General features: G+C 47.1%; 1 protein-coding gene across 3 annotated transcripts in view; it reads left to right on the forward strand.

Annotated features, from left to right (window-relative positions):
* Fyn (FYN proto-oncogene, Src family tyrosine kinase) overlaps window positions 1-8,823 on the forward strand; it is a 195,916-nt gene that overhangs the window by 25,970 nt on the left and 161,123 nt on the right. The gene's annotated exons all lie outside the window — the stretch shown is intronic.

The raw sequence follows: 8,823 nt of genomic DNA on the forward strand, positions 1-8,823 counted from the left end.
TGGGGAGTCCTTTTCTGCCCCACTACATCACTCAGAGTGTGATTTCCATCAGTTCTCGATTCCTTGCCTCTGGGAGGAAGATTTTCACATCATCACCACCACCGCCACTACCACCACCTCCTCCTCCTCCTCCTCCTCCTCCTCCTCCTCTTCCTCTACCGCCACTGCCTTCTCCTCCTCTTCCTCCTCTTCCACCACCACCGCCACAACCTCCTCCTCCTCCTCCTCCACCACCACTACCTCCTCCTCCTCCACCACCACCACCACCACTACCTCCTCCTCCACCTCTTCCTCCTCCTCTACCACCACCACTCCCCACTCTACCACTACCACCAATACCACCTCTTCCTTCTCCTCCACCACCTCCTCCTCTACCGTCATCACCTCCTCCTTCACCACCACCACCACCTTTTCCACCATCACCACCACACCACCGCCACCTCCTCCACCACCACTACCATCATCACCACCATCACCAAGAATGACTTAGAATTATTTCCCATTTTGAATTTCAGTGTGGGTGAAATTCTTCTCCTTGACCTAGAACCCCCTTGAATTTGATATGTTTTTCTTTTGAATCAAAGAAATATATTATCTGCAGCATTGATCTAGAGCGCTCACAAGCATTCCTGACCCTGTATCTTAGGCAGGCCTCTGGCTTCTATAGAGTTTAGTTCTGTGATCTGATGCGTTGGTGAGCTTTTCAGCTCATACAAACAAGAGGTCTCGGGGACATAAAAGGACTGTAGTTGAGACAAGACAGCGGAGACTCTGGAAGTCTCTGTGCCTTTGGTTTGAAGTCAGGAGTTGGAAGACCGCATTAGGAAAGGTCAGAATGCTGTGACTTTGGTCAGCCTGATCAGGCTCTCAGCAGACCTTTGGGTGCTCAAAGACATCGCAGGGCTTGCTGGGGAAATGCGGTGCTGCCCAGACTGTGGGCTCACTCTGCACCCTCGGATCAGGCAGAGTGAATCAGGAGGGACTCGGCCCAAGCCTGCAGTAACTACAGGAAAGTTAATCTAGGTCCCTGATCCCAGGCAAACATGGAGCTTAAGAGGAGTCAAGGGAAGGGTGAAGGAATTAAAGTGTTTCAGTTCTTTTAACTTTCTGTAAGACCTTAAGCTAATTACTGTTCCTGTAACCTCTAAACTTCCCACCACTAAAGTGGTCCCAGATGGACAAAGTGGTGTACATTTTTAATGCCAGCACTCAGGGGACAGAGGCGGATAGATCTCTCTGAGTTCTAAGCCAATCCAGGGCTACATGGTAATGACCCCCTTTTTCTTTCTCCTTATTCCCCCACTAAAAACACCAAAAAAGTTGTTCCTTTTTAAGTCATTCTTGGTGATGATGATGGTGGTGGTGGTAGAGGAGGAGGAGGTGGTGGTGTGTTGGTGACTAAGTAAAATTATCCCTGTTTTACATTTAGAAACACAGACCCTATATATTTTTAATTTTTTGATGTACATATTGTACGAAAAATAACAAAAGGGCTGCCGGTCACAAGGCTATAGAATTTTCTGTAAGGCTGACCAACGTGTGGGGGCTCCTGGACGCTAGGCTTTCCTGGCTGCCCCTTCAGGTACAAGGGCACAGCACAAGTATCCAGCCAAGGACTGAGCAGATCTGAATTACCTTGACCTGGGGGCATTTCCAGGTAGTAGGGATTACAGAATAAGGGGTGCTGACTAGAGGTAGGAAATAACTTTGTGGATGTCAAGTGGGTTCTAGCTGCCACTAAAGGGCTCTGCCTGAATCCTCAGCCACGCACCTAATGACTTGAAAATCACTTAATGCCGAATGGAGTTCACCCTTTGCAGAAACCTTAATTCAGAATCGTTTCCAATTGTTGTTGGAGGGCAATTGAGCACAGTGTACCAGCTCTTGCTTTTGCTGACTCTTATGTGTGCCAAGTCTGTCTGGTACAGGAGTTCCTGTTGTATAAACAAATCATTTCTGATAACCATATGAGCAGAGAAGAGCCACTGCCGTAATGGTGTTTGTTGTAGAATGCATGCTTTTTTACCTTTTCTTTTGGTTGTGGATTTTTGTGAAGACAGAACTCTGCATTGGAAGGAACTGTATTTTGAATGCCAAAGCTCATACATAAGTCACCATCAGTTCCAAATTACCTCACATCAGTAGTCGGCTGACTAGTGTTCTCTGCGCATGCTCTACTGACCCTGTGGTACCCACGTGGACACCGCCCCACCATGAAGCTGCCCCAGGTTCTGTGGTTACAGCAGGAATCCCAGTGACGTCTGCCTGCATCCAGAACCTTCTTCTTACCCATACCTTATCTTAGAATGGATATTGTGCTCAGTCAATGTACTTTGGTGTCACCTTCTAGAAAGTTTTTAGGGCTATGCTCAGTGTACTTGTGTGTCACCTTCTAGAAAGTTGTAGGGCTACGTTGTGAGGAAGCAGTGTCATTTCAAAGAACTATTCCATGACACCTCCACCCAATATGGTGGCTGATTGCCATGGTCTTTTTCAAAGTTGGCACTGCAGTTGTATAGTTACTGTGGGAGCTGTGCTCCCTGTTGAACTGGAGGCTTTGTTAGGCCAAATCTGTGCTAAACCTGATGCCTAAATCATAGCAGACCCTTCATACTGCTAGCTGCAGGCACAAATGAGTGAATGAGAGCCAGACTAAAGGGCAGCAAGCCAGGAGAAGCCACTTTGGTATGTGGTAAAATCGTGGAAGCAATCCTATTATACACTCGGGAAACAGTGGCTTCTCTTCGCCATCCAGGGATTTTATTTGTGGAAATTGTGCTTGTTAGTAGCATTATATGGAAATAAGATGGCCGTTCTTTGGCTCTCTCTCCAGAAGTACAAAGTGTCATGCAGACAAATGAATAGCCAATTCTTAAGAATAATGTAGTGCGGGCAATCAGACAAATCCAGAGATAAAAGGAGACACGAGAGTAAATTGAAAAATATCAAAGTAGTTGTATTGTTTGCACTTGTTCTAGCAGTCTGGGGGATGTTCTACTGAGTACGGATCACTACTCTAAATATGTAGAATGTGTCTTCTGAAAATGAAATTACATGCACATGAATTGGGGGTGAAAATGTCTTTTTTATGAAAAGCTGATTAAATTGATTCAATTTAGTAATTTAAAACCTTGTTTAAATAGATTTGATTACAGTAACACCTACTTCAGTCGTAGCTGCTCTTCATGCAGCAGGCTGACTTCCTTGTGCCCTGGATGGCCTTTGTCTCTTAAGCTTAAAAGTGTTTCCAGTGCCTTCCATGAAGCCCAGCCACATCTGCGTCTCAGGAAGATCAAGAATCCTTCGAGCTAGTTCCTACAGCTAGAAAGCTGCACTGAAGACCATGGGGTCTCTGCCTGTCCAAAGGGCACCGTGGCCTTCCACAACCAGAGTGCCCTTCCAAAGCAGAGTTCACAGAGCAGTGCTCCTGCTGGAGCACATCCTGGGTCATGTTACATCCTGGGTCATGTTAGTAGCCAGGCTAACGAAACTTTCTTCAGTTTCAGCAAAGGTTTTCTGAGCTCGGATACTCAGCAGTGATGGCATGGATCACCCAGAAGTTTCAAAATGCTAGTTTTAGGGTGACATGATATGCCTCCCTTGCCAGAGTGGGGAGGGCATGGTTGGGGTAACCCACCTTCCTGTGCATTTGATGGCTGCTTTGGGGAGGTAGGAGAGAGGGAAGAGGAGAAGGAAGACCCCCCCGCCTCACTCCCAGCCTTCTGAGGAAGCCGTTGCTTCCTGGATGGAGTAGCAGGACTATGCTTGCCCTGCCTGCCCGTTGGTGGGGTTGGAGAGGACATCTCCCGTGTGCAGGTGTGCCATGTCCTTTAGCGATTGACACATGTATTCGGGGCTACCCCATCCGGGGGACTGTAGGATGAGAGATTTGCTCCCCATCTCCCTGCCTCTGCCAATCCACCCTCACTGGTGGATTGACCCATTCTGGCTGTGACAGGCTAAGGACAATTCGGAGTCTCACTGGGGATCATGTTTCACACAGCCCACCCTCCTGCTGCTGAGTGCAGCCAGGCAAGAGAGTGGCTTGGAGTTGGGGACCAAGGGGACATTAAGTTTTGAATGAAGGAGCATGCTTTGAGTTCTGTTTTAGACTCAAAGGCAATCGTTTTAGTCCTGGGCCAAAAATAGTAGTTATGTATCACCCATAATAACTGACCAACTTTCTCTTACATAAATCTCTGGATTGTAAAAGTGCTACTGTCTAAGAAGAGAAAACTTGCCCTCTGCCAGCACAGACTTCCCAAGATAATAAACAGCCCTTCTAGACTTTGTAAAGCCAGGGAGATATTGATAATTGCAAGAAAAGAGCTACAAATAAAAACATAACTATCGTAATTCAAGAAACGAGGACCAATTTGAGGTGGATTGTTAGTCCTGATGTAGAACATTTTAGCCATTCATTCCAGAACCACTAACCAACACCAGTTGGTCAGCCTCTGTTCTGAGCCTGTGTTGCTGTGCCCACTTGTGCCATTTTTCCCCTGAGGAGAATAAAGCTCAACAGAAGAGAAATGACCTACCCAAGGACTGACACCCAGGAAGTGGCCAGACCCCAAGTACACTTCATAGACAGGTGCACCCTTCTCTTTCCACTCTCTGGTGGATGCACTGGAACACAGTCGAGCAGCAGGCAGCCATTAGCCGTGCACAATTTAACTGGCAATTTTATACTCCTGTCTTGTTTTCTCTTCACTGAATTTAAAGGGACGTTCATCCTTACTTACTGTAATCAAAATAGTAATGGTATTTTTATCAGGGACAATGAGAAGCCCTACAGCACAGAAGTCTCCCTAAACCAGACCTGGTCGTCCCCTGGGACAGCAAGAGAGTGACTTCAGGCGTGGCTATCATGCTGTGGGCAGTAGGCATGACTAGCTAGCATGCTGCGGGCAGTAGGCATGACTAGCTAGCATGCTGCGGGCAGTAGGCGTGGCTAGCATGCTGTGGGCAGTAGGTATGGGAAGCCGTGGGTACTCCTGTCTCTCTGCTGCTGAGTTTAGAGATTGTTTTATTATATTTTCATCTCAGCAGCATTCATCAGTAGAGAAAGATGGAGCAGGATATGGGCTGAATGGAAGGAAATACTGCCCTCCTTACAACAGAGAATGACAAGGCCTCAGCTACTTGGGTCTATTTGTTTTGATATCTATTTGATATGGACACCTTCCTCAAGAGCTGTGAGTTACTGGTTTCTGTGTGGTAGAAGTTGGTGTCTTTGGTTCTATGCCTTGCATAGACTTATTGTCTGCAGAAATTGCCTGTGAAGAAATGATTCTTAATGAAATCAGTACAAGGGCCTTCCTAAAAGATGCTTGTCACTGCCCCTGGGCTCACTAAAATCAGAGCTGCACTCGATGTGAGACTAGTTATGTCCCAGCCAGAAAGATGCATGCAACGTCGATATTTTGCCTTAAAGAAGGTTATTACTGCCCACCTTTAACCCACAACCAGTTTTTAAATTTTTATTTTATTTTATGTGCATTGGTGTTTTGCCAGCATGGGTGTCTGTATGAGGATGTCAGATCTCCTGGAACTGGAGTTACAGACAGTTGTGAGCTGCCATGTGGGTGCTGGGAATTGAACCTGGGTCCTCTGAAAGAACAGCCAGTGCTCTTAACTGCTGAGGATCTATCTCTGCAGCCCACAACCAGTTTGTGTTTGTTTGGTTGGTTGGTGCATTCTATCACAAATTATTGCAGAGTTGGTGACTTGAAACAACAGATATATCCCTGACGGCTTTAGAGATCAGAAGTTTAGCATTAAGGTTGTCTACAGGCTTGTGCTACCTCCAGAGGCTAGGGGAGAATCCATTTCTTCCCTCTTCCTGGTAGCTTCAGGTGTCCTTGGCTTAAGGCCTATCCTGTTGTCTCCCTTCTGTTTTCATATCACCTCCTCCGTTGTGTGCATTTGTGTCATCTCATGGGCCGTATCTTTCAACAAATGCTAGCCCAGTGGGAGCCAAGCTGTATGCTTAACTAGGTAGCATTTCCATTTTGCATGGAGCTTGTGTTGGGTGGAGACCCTCCTTATGCATTTCCTTTCTTCTGGATGCTAGAAGATCTGGTTCCCTGTCAACAGCCAGGTGTGATCAGCTTAGGTTCCAGAGGAAAAATAGATCCGTGGGTTGGACCATGCTCCTGGGATGGTCCTAGCTCAGATGATGTCCTGAGCATGGCATGAGGGGAACTCTTTGGTAGTTGCCAAGAGCAGGCTATAGGAATGAGGCTAATGAGCCTAGCCTCCTACTGAGTAAGAGAGGGCCCAAGATAGAAGCTTGAGCCTAAAGATAACAGGAAGCCCCAGTCCAGTGTCATGGTCATAACACTGATGTCATTTTTGAGTGTCCTTGGCCTAGATCCTTATCCTCTGGTCTCCTAGGAGGGGTTCACCAGCAGAGCTGGTACACAAGCTGAGCAGATTGGGGGGTGAGAGGCAGGTGATGACATCGTCCCTGACACCATCCCACATGTAGACCTGTTACAGTTAAAAGCAGATTTATCTCTTTAAAAATGTGCTTGTGTATAGATTTTTGAGTCAGTTTGTGGCTGTTATTTTAACTTGTTGAAATACCTTGAAATCTATTTTTTTCTAACTGGTTTTTTTTTCCCTTTTTACTGTGTATTTATTATTTATGTCTTCTTTAAAAACAACGTGATGAAAATGTGGACTGAGGTACACTGCAAAACCCTGTCCCAAGAACATGCTCTCCAGGGATGTTGGTGCCCCCAGGTGGTACCATTTCTTCTCTCCACAGCCCACCGGGCAGAATCCTCACTGGTCCATGGTTTCCCTCTGAGTGACTGTCTAGTAGTACTTTGCTGCACCCAGGGTCTAGTAGTCATGTGACAGTGCCCTGACCTGAGTCTGTGAAAAAGGTTCTTGGTTAGCCACTGTGCTGAAAGGTCCTTCATTGGTATCTGTGGTTTTAAATTCTGAGCCTATTTCCTGTCACGTAATTAGTGTTTCCGTTGCTTTGACAAAAACACTCTGACTGAACCAAGTTCGGGAGGAAATGGCTTATTTGGCTGACACTTCCACATCACTATTCATCATCAAAGGAAGTAAGGACAGGAACTCAAACAGGGCAAGACCTGGAGAAAGAGCTGATACAGAACGCCATCGAGAGGTGCTGTGTACTGGCTTGCTGCTTGTGATTTTCCCAGCCTTCTTTCTTATAGAACACAGGTTCACCAATCCAGGGATGACACCAAACACAATTGGCTGGACCCTCCCCCACCAATCACTAAGAAAATGCCTGAAGCCCGATCTTATGGAGGCATTTTCTCAGTTGAGGTTCCCTCCTCTCAGATGTAGAGTCAAGTTGACAGAAAACTGCCCAGCACAGGTAGTGAGTGTTTTGTTTTTTAAAGGACGGGCAGGAATTCTGTGCTCAGATGTAGTAAGCTCTCTCTCTCTCTCTCGCGCTCGCTCTCTCTCTCTCTCTCTCTCTCTCTCTCTCTCTCTCTCTCTCTCTCTCTCTCTCTCTCTCTCTGTGACATACTTGTGGAAGGCTAGGTGACAGCCTCAGATGTCACCCCCAGAGCTATCCACCTCCTTTGAGATAAGGTCTCTCACTGGTCTGGTCTGGAGTTTACCACCCAGGCCAGACTGAATGACCAGAAAGCTTCAGGGATTGGGGACCCTCCTGTTTCTGCCTCCCTGCTGCTGGGATTACAAGTCTGTGTTAACACATCTGCCGTTTGTATGTGGGTTCTGGAGGTCACACACCGGTCTTCATGCTTGCAAGCACTTTACCAATTATCCCCTCAACCCCCGGCTCCCAGTCTCTTTTTAAGGGCTCACCTCTACTAAAAGCTGGTCCCCCAGGTCCGTGTGTTCTGTAGAGAGCTCATAGCTGGTGAGTATGGCTACTGCTCAGATGGTGTAGGCGTGCTCAGTGGTGAATGTAGTCAGAGTGTAAAGGGAAGGAAATGTGGGTCCCCGTGTGCAGGTCTGTTGACAGGAATGAACCAAGAGTTTGTCGGTTAACATTGCCCCTCCAAGTGAGAACTCAGATTGCCTCAGAGTTGCACGTGGGGGGTACCACACGGCTGAAAGGGAGCGTCGATCGAGGGTCCTGAGCAAGTCCTGATTTCAGCGCCGACAAAACATGCAATGCTATCAGAAGATCATAGAGGCCGTGTTGAGTGTCCAAAGACCAGGTTTTCATACCACAGCACTTGAAGCAGGGGAGCCCTAAGTGGGAGCTGGGTCATGACTGGCCTTCCCTGTCACTGGGCCGAGTTGGCCAGGGGTTGGCTTTCTTCCCAGCTTTAATGGGTAGGAGATTTATACAGCAGGCCAGAGGAAGCCTTCCTTCCTAGCTGCCTGGTTTTCCTCTGCAGCTCCCAGTCAGGATTCAGTGTTATATTAATTTAAAACAAGCAAAGACCTTTGTATGAGGATGATGTTGTTCATCTATAGAAGAATATTTTAAAAAGTAGACCTTCTAGACCAGAGAAAAGAATAATTTGAAGTATTATTGAAGAAGCACCTTTTCCCCTTTATGAAAGAGCTGAACGTGCATTCAGCTGCTGCTTATGGAAAAAAGAAAAAGCAAATTTGATCGTGGGAAAACGGTGGAATAGCCCTCAGATATGCAGGCGACATAGCAGTTGTGGTAATGGCCCTCTTTGAGCTGTGAGTCTGGGAGGCCATGAGTCAACTATCAGAGCCCATCCACTGCTGGAGCAAGCTCAGGATGTTCACTGGTCAGAGCCCATCACCTGCTGGAGCAAACCCAAGATGCTCACTGGAGCAAGCCCCGGGATGCTCACTGATCAGAGCCCAGCCACTGCTGGA

This window comes from Mus pahari, chromosome 9 (assembly GCF_900095145.1).
Source record: "Mus pahari chromosome 9, PAHARI_EIJ_v1.1, whole genome shotgun sequence".
NCBI classification, from domain to species: Eukaryota; Metazoa; Chordata; class Mammalia; order Rodentia; family Muridae; genus Mus; species Mus pahari.